At 40.4% G+C, this 15,189-nt stretch overlaps 1 long non-coding RNA gene across 2 annotated transcripts in view; it reads left to right on the top strand.

Annotated features, from left to right (window-relative positions):
- The window catches only part of LOC107053692, a 33,392-nt gene that overhangs the window by 7,447 nt on the left and 10,756 nt on the right, over positions 1-15,189 (top strand). Inside the window, exons 2-3 of one of the 2 annotated variants that reach the window (XR_006932709.1) lie at positions 8,153-8,436; positions 8,643-9,866. This is a non-coding gene — a long non-coding RNA (uncharacterized LOC107053692). Of the gene's footprint in view, positions 1-8,152; positions 8,437-8,642; positions 9,867-15,189 lie in introns of those variants that run through there. The other variant, XR_001467201.4, reaches the window with a different exon arrangement.

Genomic DNA, 15,189 nt, shown 5'->3' with positions numbered 1-15,189 from the left:
GGGCAGTGGTCACGGCCCCGAGCTGCCAGAGTTCAAGGAGCATCTGGACAACACTCTCAGACATATGGTCCAATCTTTTGATGGTCCTTTATAGAGCCAGGAGTTGGACTTGATGCTCCTTATGGGTCCCTTCCCACTTGGGATATTCCATGATTCTATTGCAGGAAATTCTATTGCTGGTCTGACTTACTCTCACCCGCAGTGGATAGAAATACTATATTCAAACACAGAATTGCTTCTTTAGTATACCAATGTATGAAAAAAATCACAGCTATAAACGTAGATGAGAGAATGACTTCTCACTGGATCTCCATAGGTCCCTGTTCCAAGGCCTGTGGTTTATGTCTATTCATTCAGAGATGCCTACTGGCAAACTCAGGGCTATTTTGACAGAGCAGTAACTGAAGATGCTGAAAAAAAATTTAGATGCAGAGAAATCTCCTCTTTAACCACAACCAGTGGAAAGATACAAACTCTCTGCCATGCCTCTGGGCTGATCCTGGTGCCTGCAGCCTCTTTTAGTGGCAGGGCAGTTTAAAAGAAGTAACATCCAGGTACTCTGTTATAGCTCTGCAGGCATTAAGGCAGAGGAACCTGCATATGGGAGCGCTGCCTGCTGCTAGAGAAAGGCCAGGCATAAATTGAGGGCCACAAACACGATCCAAGGGATGGAACACGTCCCTGTGAGGACAGGCTGGGAGAGCTGGGGCTGTTCAACCAGGGGAAGAGAAGACTCTGGTGAGAGCTGAGAGCGGCCTTTTAGTGTCTAAAAGGGAAAGGGACTGTCTCTCTAGCAGGGTCTGTTGGGATAGGACAAGGGGAAATGGTTTCAAACTAAAAGAGGGGAGATTTTGATTGGATAGAAAGATAGATAGTATACCTATATATATATATGTATATAAATATATATATAAAAGGAAATGTTTTTTACAGTAAGGGTAATGAGGCACTGGCACAGATCGCCCAAAGAGGTGCTGGATCCTGAACTCTGGAGACATCTAAGGTCAGGCTGGAGGGGCTCTGAGCACCCTGATCAAGCTGTGCATGTCCCTGTTCATTGCAGGGGAGTTGGACTGGATGGCCTTTAAAAGTCCCTACCAACTCAAAGGATTCTCTGAAGTTTCTTCATCTGTTTGTAAAGTTACCTTGTGGCAATAAGATGGCTTTGATCAAAAGCCATCTTCAGCTGTCCTCCAGTTTTACTGGAAGGCACTGCCAGCAGCCATGTCTCCAGCATGGGGAACTGAACAACAGCAATATTTTTGTTTTCAAAGAAAAAAAGAGAGCAAGGAATCGAGATGAACATTTCTTTGGTTGTGTATGTCTATAGTCATACCTTGCTTCCAGTATATATCATGAGAGACAATTAAATGCTGCAGGTTTTTGGATGCACTCCCAATTCTCAGTCATTCTCTCTTTAGGGGTTTAACTGTGGTTTAACTGCTGTTGCTTTATCTAGAGCTAAGCAGCTTGCACCGAATTCAGGTTGCTGCTGCTTATTAAAAATTGAAGTATACCTTTCCTCTGTTGTTAGGGGATATAGGTGAGGTGCTGAGAAGCACTGAAATTGGGTTTGCAAGTAGGAAACTCATAACGTTTGCTAGACTGCACAAATAAGGCTGAGGTGGGGAGTGCTGCTTCTACAGAGCTGAGATGGCCTTAACTGAGAGCACAATTTGTGTTCCACCATTTTGTCAGCAGGAAAAGCCTGGCTGAAAAAGTAGTCTTGTTTGTAGTGTTCTTGTTTCTAAAACTGAAGTACTTGCTGCTAGGCTGCAATTCAGGCAAGAGGCAGCTGCAGGCAATTCTGCTGCTTATTAAGCTAATCAGGGCTGTATCACTTGCTCCCTTCCACCACGTCTGATTTACCTGTTGTCTTCTCACAAAACAAAATTAAGCTCTTCAAAGGACTGCTTTTAAGTCACAGCTCATAGCAAAATGAAGACCTCATAGGAGGCTCTAAGTGCTACTACAAGTGATTATTTTTATAAATGCATTTCCTTGTCACTGGCCCTTTTCCTATTGCTCTTGCTTTAGTAATGTGATGGTAAAAATGTATATCTCTTTTCCATGTGGTCTGTTCTAAAGTTTGGGATATAAAATCAAGAATAATAACCCAGTTATAACAGCATTTTAAAATGCAAGTTTTTACATTAAGAAATCTCCCTCTTGCCAGGAACTCAAAAATACCACTTTATGTTCCAAGTGTGGACAATTATAACTCAACTAAGTTGCTTCAAAGCACCTTCGTTATGTGCTTAAATGAACAAGCTGGCTTCACACTGAAGAATGTGAAGAGCATTCATATGTTTTCCCTTACAAGGTTCAAATGTACAGGCACTAATCTTTACCTAAAAGGCAGTAACGAGCATTTGAGAGAAGGTGATGTCTGGAATGATTCCAGATTATTGCCTATGTTACCTATGCAGTTAGATATGGAGTTGTTTGCTGTCTAGATACTGATTATATAACCAGTAATGCATGACTAATGATATGTTGTTGATACAAAGATACCAACATGTGGAGGTATAATTAATGCAGATCATCCAGAATTGCTTATGAAATATACATATAATATATACATATTTCATAGATTGTTGATGTTCAATTCCTTTTTTTGACTAGATTCTACACTATGCTTTTCTTACGTGTTTTGAGAGTAAAAAAAACAGGCAGGTGATAGAGCCAAATTAACAGTAACTGAGACAGGTAACAATCTAGAAAACAGACAATTCACCACATTAAATTCACTGCATTTTGAGATAGTTGTTTGCTAAGGCCATGTTAGAAGGTTTGTCTTGTCACCCCAGGGGTCATGGGACAGACCCTGTATTTGTAGGTGTGCCAGCCTCAAACTTATTAGAGGCTTTTGAAGATGATACAATTATTTCTATCATCGGGAAGAATGCAAAGGAACTGCAGTCTTATATGTATAGTCAAGCCTTTCCATTCTTTTGGCTCTTTAACTGACTTTTACTGCAGCAGATTCTGTGGAAGCATATTGCATTAACAGGAGTAAAAATGAACCTTCTCACCGTTGCAGCATTGGCACCACACCTAGGGCTTTTTAGAGGCTTTTAGAAAGAAATTTATAGCCTGCTTTATATGCACAATTAATAGTAACACATTCCCCAATGTTTTTGTAATCAAATGCAAGGAATAAAATTCAACAGGAATATTCTTCTGTATGCATTTCTTATATGCATACCTAAATACAATTTTACAGCTAGACTAAATCTTCAATTTCACGTCTTCCGTTCCGTGTCTTCATTATGAATGTAAAGGGTTGCTGAAATCTCACTGAATACCTTTAAAAAAAATCAGAAAACCAATTCACTTTTTAATCACTCATATTTCCTTCATCTGACTCCTCCTCGTTTTTCATCTCTAAGGAGACAAGCATTGCCTTGAAAATAGTCTCCTGGTTTCTTGATAGTTCACTTGTTCCCATTCTAATTCTGTTACCTCATGCCTTTTATTTACAGCCTTAGCCCTCTGCTAGTGACATCAGAGGTGACGTTAGAGGGGGCTCTCTCTGGAGGTATGGGAGACAAAGCAGCAGGAAGAAGGGGTGGACTGTCCTCAAGAAGCTGATTTTAGTCCCAGTGAGATAGAAGGAAGGAAAGCACAGAACATATTGGGGGGAAGCTGAACTTCTCCTACATAAAAAGATATTTTAAGCTCACGTCAGCTGTTAGAAATCAATATACAGAAAACTCAGTTTCAAGGATTGCCTTCATTATACTAGAATTATGCAAAATGCATCTGAAAAATACTAGCAAGAGTTTTGTTTTCAGGTTTTCTGGCCTGTACTCTCCTCTCATGTCGCTTAGATCTGATCATCATTTCTATTTTTCTACCCTATCTTCCTCTCTTCCTACTCCCGTCTGCTTCCTAAAATGTTCCCCTGTTACGTACCCTTCCCAATCCGCTTTCAGCATCTAATGAAATTGTGCCTCCCCCCTTATAGTACTGAATGTCTCTAGAGGCTGAGTTCGGTAATCCACTCTATTTTCTCTATTTTTGTTAGTAATTAGATGGTAAGATAAAGGATGCCTATGGACAACCTAAGGTAATAATAATCTGTACGCAACAGAGCTGCTGTGGGACTTAAGCACCGTGAGTTAGAAGAAAAAGGGAGTTCAGTAAGAAGGATTTAACATCTACAGATGCATAGGGTGTCTGCACTTGTGAATCATTGCCTGAATCAAACCCAACCTCTTCTAGAATCACTGCTTATGATAGTTCTTCCTGGTGGACTGGACTTTACTTTTAAATGCATATTGTAATGTATGGACTAGGGCCTGTTTTGCTTTCTGTACTAATATTTATTATGCACCAACTTTCAAATCAGATTTGATAAACTTCAGGAAGCCGAAGGTCCTGTGTTAACCAGGAGGTACGCTTTGCTCAAGCTGTGCACGTTTTAAACATCATACTTCAGCTCCAGACATGGCTGACAGCATTCATATCCACCGGTGGCCATTCATCTGCAGACCTGGCAAAACAGGGTGATGCTGAAGTGGTGATGGAGGGGATCAGCTCATCTTCACTTCAAGTCCTGATGAAAAAGAAATATAGAAATGATAAATGGAGGACTGAATATTCATTTATGAGCCACTCTGGTCGTTAGGATGATTTTTTCTTTCCCATTTGATTTAAGGTGGAGGAAGAAGGGCCAAGGTGGTTACAAATTGCAACCTATTTGATTGATAGTGGTGCATAATGGACCTGTTGGCCCAAGCACCAGTATTTTTTTAAATGCTTAATATCACAGGTAACTGCATGTGTGTCCATGAGAAATTGAGGTGATTAGAAACAGGTATTTAACAACAAACACGAATGCCTGTTTCCCTCCTTTGCTACAGGATGAAGGGAAGACTTGAATATTTCCCCTGCTTCAGGCTGTAATACCACTAGTGCTTCTAGTGCAACTACTGCAGCTGCTGCTCTGTGCTTTTCCTGCAAGAGAACAGAACCCTGTAAGGAGCTCTTGCATAATTCTTTGATTATTACTGAAACTAGATACTGGACCTCTTTAGTGGACCTGGTCTACTAGAGGGCAACTGTTACTCGTAGACCAAACTTCGCTGGTAAAACAGAACAAAAAAACAGTCCTTGCACTGCATTTCCATAGCTGTTATTGAAAACATATTCTAAGAAGGGATATCTTTTATCCAGTTACTACTTTTACTTCTCTTGACTGTGCTTCTAACATTTTGTATTTTATCATATATTTTGTGCTAAGATACTTCAGAATTAAATCAAATGAGCCATGTGGCACTATTGTGTAATAGGCTACAAAAGGGCCAAATGCATCTTGACCAGAGAGGAAGCAGTATGCAATCACAAACAGAACATCCTAAAGAGAGGAGTGGAGATTCTTGGACACAACCTTTACTAGGAAATTCATAATTTATGTGCCTTTCCAGGTATGGAAACTTTGGCATAGATCAATGATATATGCCTAGGGACGTGTGGGAGAGGTCTTCCATCTCTCCACTCTGTCCAAATGTAGCCTGTTCTTTGCATGAAGTGAGCTGGTATTGCCCCAGTGACATCTGTCTCTCTATACTGACTTTTGTAAAGTGAAATTTTAGCCAACTTCCCCTTAAAGTTGGTTAGATACTCAGGGAGAAACCAGAAACTGATAAATGGCTTCTCTGCTTGCATACTGCTGATAGCATGCAAAGCTAGTATCCAAGCGTGTAGTATTTGAGATGCTTATCTCCCTTTTGCAGAAAACCTTAAAAATTACAGCAGGATGCTGGTTGTTCAAATAGTTTACGTTTATCAGTGCACTGTGAAAAGCTGTTGAACAGAGTACTAAGGCTTTTTGCTACACCAGAATAAAAGTAACTTTCTTAGAGGGAGATGATAGAAAGAAATACAGTTGAAATACAATGCTGAATAACATCCAAGCATGTCAGGACAAGTTTAATTGCATCTACTGCTAACACCTGTTATTAGCAAAGGATATTTCTGTACTGCAGTCATGATGAAAGACATAAATTCTCAGAACCTGTTAAAGAGATTCTGCCCTGATAACAGATTGACAGCCACCCAGGGTAGATAGGGAGGAACTGTGATTGACATACGGCTGGTAGCAGTAACTGTGAGTGACATAAATGTGTATGATCTTATAGGATCGCTATGTGGGTGGGTTAACAGAAACAGACATGTAGAAGCAGTTGCTTGATGAAGCACAGGATGAAAGTTTAAACACAGATCTTCAGGAAATGCCACAAAATTCATGCTTCTCTCCTCTTTGTTTTTCTTTCTTCAAGATAATTATGACAACAATAAGAAAACTAGACATACGAAGAAGAATAACTCATATCTATGTCTGTTGCTTTTTTCTCCCAACAAAGAGCATATTACAGAAGTCCAATTTCTCTTGGGCTGCTCAGAGCTGGCCCAACTTTAAAGTCTCGGTCATTACATTCACGTAAGCATCCAAGAGTTTGCTTGATGTTTGTTTACCCCCTTCCTCTCGGATTTCAAAAAATAGGCCAGAATTACTTGGAGAGGAGATCCTTTCAGCATTTCTCTGTTTTGTTTCACACTGAAAATACAGAACTTTGAAATGAAAAACGACTGGAAAAAAAAACTCACAGACAATTCCTGGGTTTCTAGAACTGTTTGTTTAGGTCCAACTCCAAACTGAGACAATGGCTGGCTTTTTTGTTTTGTTTCTAAATGGGAATCAGGCTCTAGTCGATACGCGTCATTCTAATAGCCATGCCTGGTGATCGTATCAGGGTTAGTTGGAAGAAGAAAAGCTGAAGGAGACTGCAGCTTTTATGAAAGATTAAAGAAAGTAAATTAACAATGTTTGGGATTGAAACAGCATTGTATTTAAGATCTGCCTTAGGGCAAAGCTTTTGTACGTAGCCAATCAAAAGAAATGACGTTGTAATGATATTAACAGTAGAAATTATTAATTGATACTTTGCCCAATGTCTACATTTTTCCTCTACTGGATCTTCGTAGTTGCTAGGTGCTCCAGGTCTGAAATCCAAAACTTCTCACTCTTTCTCTTGAAGTGATGATCTCTTAGGGCCGGCAAAGTGATTCTCCGAGCTTTTTAACGATGCAGAAAATAAAGCTGAAAAGCCAGGTGCAAAAGTAAACAATGAAGATCAATAGCAATGTTATCTCCCTTGTTCAGGACATCTTGCTGCAATTGCAGTTCTTTCCAAGATCTTGTCAAGAAGTGAAGCTGTTGTCAAGAGACATGAAATACACTGCGGTCTATTAAGTAGCATTGCCTTCACTTAGACTGATGTGTCTGGCAGCAGTCGAACTGTTAGAACTTAATGTTGTAGTTTGTTCTGCTTAATCTTGTATATGTCTGCTGAAAGTCTCTTTTCAGAGCTACCTGAACAGTGTTTGCATTTCTCTCTTGTTCCAAAACATTCCTTGCATTATTTCTGTTCTCCTTACTGAAGCCTTCCTATTTGCCCACTAAGGCTGATCTCATTCTCTTCAGGCTTGAGGAGACAAACCAATTCTAACCTCACGTTTCTGCATGTAGCCCTGTTCCCCCTACCTTCCTTCCTTTTATGGGCTACTGAATTGTTGCTGTCATTTTAAATCTAGGCAGAACACATATCTGTTCTGAGACATCCTTAATCACTAAAAAAAACAAACAAACAAAAAAAAACCCTACTATTACTATGTAAAATGAAGTATTAATTATAGTGGATGTAACTTGTCTTCTGAGACCTGCTTTATGGAGTGAAATGGGAGATTATATACTAAATCAATGAGCATCTCCAACATACTTAAAAATGTGTGTTTCGTGTCTTGCCGTTGGCAGTTTAGGCAGCATTATGATTTTGTTCACTCATGCTCTGCATTGTTTGTACATTACTTTTCCAATAAAATATGCTTCAGACTTCTGTTTGTGCATTAAGCATTGAGAAATGTTTAAATCGTGTTACAGAACAGCCAATTAGGCACCCTACCTGGTGCATATATTTAATGCTATAATGCATATTTGGAATATCATATTAACAATTTGTCCAAGAGGTCCTCATCATCATATCCTGGTGTAACAGTCTCTTCTTTTCCTGAAACCTTCTCCACCATGATTTCTTTTTCTTCTTTAATCTTCCACCTCTGCCCTTGTTCATCATTTTCAATCTAGTCATGAAGGAACACCAGTTTCCGATGGACCACATTATGATACAAAACTGTATGACTCTGTATGGGAACTGTTGAACCACGGCCTGAACCTCTGATTGATCACCTGAGGCAAGCACTGAGTCAGCTGCAGGAGCACAGGTGAAGGCAATTCAGCTGTGTGGCCGGAAGGGCTGAAGCCTGGCTGCACCTCTCCTAGACCCCATTTAAGGGCTGACTGCCACCGAAGAAGGATCTCTTTCCAGAGATTGCTCCTCTTTGAGTTTCTCCTGCAGTCCTACAACACGGGTGAGTGTTTTTCCATTTGTTTCCAACTGTCCCTTTCCAATGTGATTGTCTTTTTTGCTTTACTATCTGTGGTTACCAATCTGACCATGCCACTCTGTATGTTTGTTGATTATACCACTACCAGTAAAAAAGTGTTCTTTACAACCAGGTTTGCAAGTCCCTATCTTTAAAACTGATGAGGATATGATTTCCCTCTCTGTCCCTAGATCCTGAACTCCTAGAGGCAGATTCACAATGACTTGACTGAATACATGTGTCTGATTCATCTGATTCTGACCCAGTGCTCACCTACCCCACTACTGCTGTATCACAGTACAAGAAATCTCAATGTTACATGATGCAGCAAAGGCCCTGTAGGAGGATTACTTAAGCATATTGATTCAGTTTCCTGGAAGAGTGATGCATTGATATTGTGAATTAACCTGCTAGAATTCTCACAGTCCTCCTTTCAGACCTCAGGTAACTTCATCTTTCCTGTGTCCTCTGGCATTCTGTGATGGATTTTAAGTTAGTCATTAGTGCTTGCAAAAGATATTTTATGATTGTCTCAGGTAAATGAAAGCATCAGCTCATTGTTGCACAGAGGTGAAAAAGGCAAAGGGAATGCTAAGGGTTACACAAGTCAGAAAACAATGTTGTACTGCTATATAAATTCCTGGTGCATTTTCACCTTGACTATTGTAAAGAGCTAGAAAGATTACGGAGAAGGACAGCAAATGTCTTAAGGTATGGAGTCACTCATAATGGAGGAAGTACAAAATGGTTTCTTTACCTTGGAAAAACAAGCAGGAGCTATTATGCAGATCTGTAAAAGATGTGTGGTGCAGAGAAGGTGAATAGGAAATGACTACTTGTTATTTCTCACAGCACAGGAGCTAAAGGGCACCCAGTGAATTTATAAGCTATGATAAATTAGTTTTAATGCAAACTGAAAGCAGTGCTTTTCTGCACAACATATAATTGTGAAACTTAGTGCTACAGCATTTTGATGAGGCCAAGAACAGAAAGGGATTCAGAAGCAGACGAAGTTTTCATGGGATAAATACGTGTGTGGCTGCTGAACATGGCCTACATGCAGCCTTTGTGTCAGGTTCTTGAAGGTGTAACGTCATGAATCTAGAAGGTTGTATCAAAAGATCACCCTTAATTTTTTTTTAACTTTTTGTAGCCTCTCATAAAGTGGTACTTCTGTTCTTCTATTACTGAACAGAGGATAGTGAATGAGTGGAACCTTCGGTCTAATTCTGTACAATTATTCTTATGTTCTCTGAATGATGGAATTCTGACAGTAACCTCAGACACCTGTTCCTATATGGAATTGTAGTGAATGATTTATCTCGTGTAGACTTGGATTTCATCTCTCTTGACACACCAGACCAGACACGATGGTCTCGAGCAAAGTAGGAGCGTGTTCCTATGGTGACATTATGTGATATATCAGAGGCAGAATCAGAATGAAAGTGTGGAAGATGTTAGAAGATAATGTTCAGTTAACCCCGTGGTTAGCACCTTGCTTCTTGTATTACTGATTGCTAAGGGAGCTTACATCAAAAATTGGATATAGAAATCCTCAGTACTGTGAGAATCATCATGAGCTTCTGGGCTTTGTGCAATTTGTTTCTGCAGTCTTGAGAAGCATTTCAGAATTGTTCAAGTTCTGATGTTTGGGAGTTTTTTGCCTCTATAACTATAACTGCTGGTTAGACACAAGTACCTGTGGGAGAGAGAGAAATGGTAAGTCACTTAAGTTCAGAATAAAGCCACTTTGGCCCCACATCTGGGAAGATACCTTCAGGGTACTTATCTGCTGTGACACAAGTGATGAGGCAGCTGGATTAGGTCATGGCTGTTCTGGCTGATCTGGCTCTGGAAAGCTACTGCCAGAGATTACACAGGCTCCTCCCACTAAAAAGATGCCTCTGTGAAAGCAAGCTCAAATGAAGGAAGATGTACGAAGAGCTTCCATCCCTCCATCTCCTGGTCTTCTTCCTGGACTGTCTCCAATAATCTCAGCTGACATTACACTTCAGCAGGCAGTAACTGCAGATGTGACTGGAGACAAGCTGTAGAGGCCAGGGATGGCCCATGTGCTACAGGGTAAACCTAAATCTATGACAGACAACTGGATACTGGCATTGCAATTTGTTCCTCTCTTTGTGATCTGTGCCTCTCTGCAAGTCCCTCATGGAAAATGTTGGAGTAGGTATTACAAACAAACCTGAGGTCCCATTTTAGAAGAGGCTCTCACCTGCGTATTGAAGCTAAATTGCTCAGCTTTTGCCTCAGTATCTGGAATTTGCCACGTGTGGTAGCAGACAGCATGTGTTCTCACTCTGGCATGAAGGATAGCTGAACAGCTTTCTCTTCCTGTAGCACAGTTACACAGGGAGCCTCCCATGGTGCAAACCTCCATGATCTGGGGAGCTTCAGAAGGTGGCCAGGCCATATATTTCTAAAATGTGGCAATGGGGAAGACAAGCATTAGCAAAAGCATGGATTGAACAAGACAAGATACAAAGAAGAATGAGTGAGTAGAGAGGTATCAAGGCCACTGCTTTATCATAGAATGTTACAGAAATGCAAACATCTGATATTTTTTTCCGTCTATAGTTGCTTTCATTAAGAATGCTTGTTCTCTAAAATGTTTGGCACCATCTTAAAGGAAGGTCAGGTAATCTCTTCTGTGATGGGGAAGGAGATGTCTGCATATCACATTGGCATCCCTGTGCCTACTAGATTCAGCTTTGTGAAGAGGTGCTCATATATTGGTATCTGCCTATGAACCAAGCTGCAAAGAGCTTGGGCATTAAGCTGCACTTAAAAATTTTTAATAAAGCTAGGTGATCATATAATATCAAGGCCAATATTCAATTTGCCAGAATTGTGTTTTTATAGTTCATTGCTGAAAGTACTTCATGTGTACTCTAGGCCATACTATGAAGGGCCCTCGGGATTGCCACATCCCTGCAGGTGTTCAAGGCCAGGTTGAATGGAGCCCTGGGGAAAGTGATCTAGTACTTGTTATAGTAGTTGGCAACCCTGCCCGTGACAGGGCACTGGAACTGGATGATCTTTGAGGTCCTTTCCAATCCAAACCATTCTATGATGTGTTAGAATGGGCTGCTCTAAACATGGTCCGCAACCACATCTAAAGTGTGCTCAGACTTCCTTACAAGGGGAACTTGTGGTTTTGGCTCTAGATGAAGCCCAGGTTGGACAACTGGGGAACACAAAACAGGAAGCCAAACTGGGAATTAAACAATGCAGTGGTGTCCAAACACTTAAAAACCTCCTTATGTTGCCTTAAAGTGATGCTACCATCAATAAGATTCAGGCCCCTAACTTCCAAAAGAGTGCAGACTAAGCTCTTATAACTAAGAAGTCAGCTGTTCTCCTGCTGCTATCATATTATGAGAAAGTACAGCAGTTCCCTATTTTTAGAACAGTGCAAAATATCATAACATTGTGCAGTATTGTGCCTGAGTAACTACTGCAGTTTTTAGAGGAGTTAGTATCTTGCAGTGGTATTTAATTAGACAGTGAGTTGAAACAGTAAAGTGCCTTCGAACTGCTAACTATTAGTGCTACAAAACATGGGAAAAGTAGGCAAAGGAGAGAACTGCAATGAATTGGAAAGCTCTGCTTTCCTAAATTCCCGTGGACTATGCATGGAAATCAGAAGGGACGAAAGCAGGTTTTATCTCAAACCGTTTATAAAAAAAAAAATGTGCAAGCTATGCCTATGCTGACTTAGCAACCATAGAGATGAACCTTTTACAAAATCCTCTTTTGTAATCAGCTTGCATGTCTTCCTTCAATGCTATAGATCACGTACAAGCCCTTGCGCAGCACGTGTGGGCATTGCTAATAAGATTTACTGTTTATCCATGCCTGGTTTCATCAACCACTGAGAATGCAGCTTGCTGAACAGAGGGAAGAGTTGAGTTCTTGTGGGTGCTGCTGATACTAATAAGAGAAGAAATTTGGCAAGAATACGGCAGAATATTGCCATAACACAGAAATGGTCTTAAAACAATCTATATATGTGTGTAATTTCCAAACTTCTTTGAAAAGCAGGGGCACGATTCATAGGAGATTATTTGGATTCAAGGAGGCAAACCAGTTACAGCAGGTCTTTGCAGAGCCCACTGAAATAATCATCACAGGCAGGAAGGAAGAAGAGATGAGGCTGCAGTCCGTTTCCCCTCTTGATATGATAAAATATCTGGGGGCATATTGCTCCCCTCGTGGGTGCACAAAGAATTAGTTGCCATGACTGGGAAATATGCCCTGGTGACAATTTGTTTAAAAAGTGTTCCTCTGAGGACAGATGCAGATTTTCTTCTTGTTTTTATTTCTCTCTTCTCCTGCTGCTCTGCGATTCCATGGCTGGAGATCTCATTTACCCAACAGCTGAATGCAGATCCAGCCATGGTCTGTCTTCTCTACTGTAAACTCTAAGGAATGGATTGTTGCTTGATAATTTCATGGATTAGTTTTTCACTTCCCGGTGTCAATATAGGTCATACTGGTGTCCTTCCCTGTGTCCTAACATTAATGGAAGAGCTATGGTGTAGTCACCTTACCGTAAGGACTGTAGGTTCCATAACACTCTGCAATCTTTCAGCACATAGTAATTATGAGCATATCTTGAGAAATATGCATGGTATTATATTTATGTATAAATCAGTTTCCAAATTAAACATTTTAACTAGCTAGGTGAAATATTTCATAGGCTTGACAGATATAAAACACTGATGATTCACACACCAATTAACTAGTTCTAAAATAGTCTCTTTTGTGCACAGCCAGGCATCCAGTGTAACTTTAAGGTAGTACAGAGTTTTGTACTGGAATAGCCACACAGTTTTGTGATATTTTATGCATTTATTCACTACTGATAAAAGTAATTCTGCAAATGACACAGCATTTTACAAAATACATTTTCTCAGGGCTTCATTTTTGCTGACTGGTAGCCAGATGCCAGAACCAATTTAGCCAAGTAGCCTAATCTTCTATGTATGTTGCTAAGTCAAATTGTGATATATTTATTCATGTTAGGTAGCACCTGGTTGATTTAAACAGGATTACTGATGATGTAAGATGTAAATGCACGGCACAATTCAAACAGGGTGTCTCACTGGGACCTGGAATCAGTGCAGTTTTACAACATGAGATAAAATGAGCTCCACCTCAGTGTACTAAAATGTCCCAGTGAGAGCTATCCTGAAGTACTCTGAGCTGCATGTCATGCTTTGCAGATCATGCGGAGGACCCAGACAAAGCTTTAATGTTCAAATTGCACAGTTTTACATCTAAGGTAGTTTTTTTAATGGCAGTTTGTGTGTTTGTTTTGGTAGAACTCTGATTCCCATCAGTGGATGCCAGGCAAGAAACAGAATCATGGAACTTTAAGGGCTGGAAGGGGCTGCTGGAGGTCATCTACACTGAACTCCTGCTAAAGCAGGTTCCCTGTAATAAGTCACATAGGAAAACTTCCAGGCAGCTCCAAAGAAGATATTGTCAAGAGCTTTGCTGAAGCCAGAGTATGCAACATCTACTGCTATCCCCTCATCTAGCCAATCAGTCATGACATAGAAGGCTACCAGACTGGTCAAGCACGATTTCCCCTTGGTGAATCCATGTTGACTACTCCTGATAACCTTCTTTTCTTCCACTTGCTTAGAGATGATGTCTAGAATAAGCTATCATGGCCCCTTCTATCTGGAAGAATGACAGAAATTTGGCAAGTCCTGGTGAAGTCCAAATTCCGGCAGCATTTAAACCAGAAGAATAAGATGACAGACAAAATTGCTATGTTTATTTCAGATATTTGGGCCCAAAAATCTGCCCCTGAGAGCACATTGTCATTTGGAGCGTTTCTCTGCTAGCACCAGCTGCTCGCTATTTGTTAGTTACTGTGAAGGTGGGGAAATTGAATGATGATGAAAATAAATCTGTTAGATATCCATCAACTCCTCCCTTATAAATACAGCACTGTTACCCATAAAATTTGCCCCTGGTGATTTCAGAGCGGTGCTGTCAGGAACTTGTCTTGAGTCAAGGCTGCTCACCCAGATGCTGGGAAAAGTGGGTTTCAGTGCAGTGCTTGGAAAAATGTTCTGCTGAGAAATATTTTTTTTAATTATTTGGGGTGGTGTCTTTTTACACAGGTGTTAAATTTCCTGGAGTTAATCGGATAGAAAATGCCTCAGAGGCATCATTCAGTCCATTAACTGCAATGCCAACTGCCAGTGTCTGGAGTTGAATGCTAACAGATTTTATAACTCTTCATGATAATTGACAAAGCCAGACAGATTCACAGTTCAGCGTAGCCCTCCTGTTCTTACCTGCTGCCTTCTGTGTTTATATCCCCAGTGTCTGAAGCTTGCTTCCTTTTTTAACAGGGGAGATGTGAATATGAGAAGCTGGGTTGTTTTGCTCATTTATGTGAAAATTATACAGACGAGTGAACACCCAGCAAACCAGCATCAGCATCCCTTCCCCCACATCTGCTTATTACTTTAAGGGGAGCGTTATTGCTACATTACGTCTGACACTTGCTCCATAAAGCAGGGAGCAAAGCAGGAGAGTAGGGAATAGCTGAAAAACTAATCACAAATTTCTAAGATTGCGATTTCCTGAGAGAAATCTGCATTCTTAAGAAAAACATTTAAAAAAAAAAAAAGGGAGGAAAATGACAAGATGCTGCTGTTATTTGGCGTGTATGTGGGGTTTTTTTTTGTTGTTGAC

Source organism: Gallus gallus, chromosome 1 (genome assembly GCF_016699485.2).
Source record: "Gallus gallus isolate bGalGal1 chromosome 1, bGalGal1.mat.broiler.GRCg7b, whole genome shotgun sequence".
In the NCBI taxonomy this organism is placed as follows: domain Eukaryota; kingdom Metazoa; phylum Chordata; class Aves; order Galliformes; family Phasianidae; genus Gallus; species Gallus gallus.
This window is presented reverse-complemented; position numbering and strand designations above follow the sequence as displayed.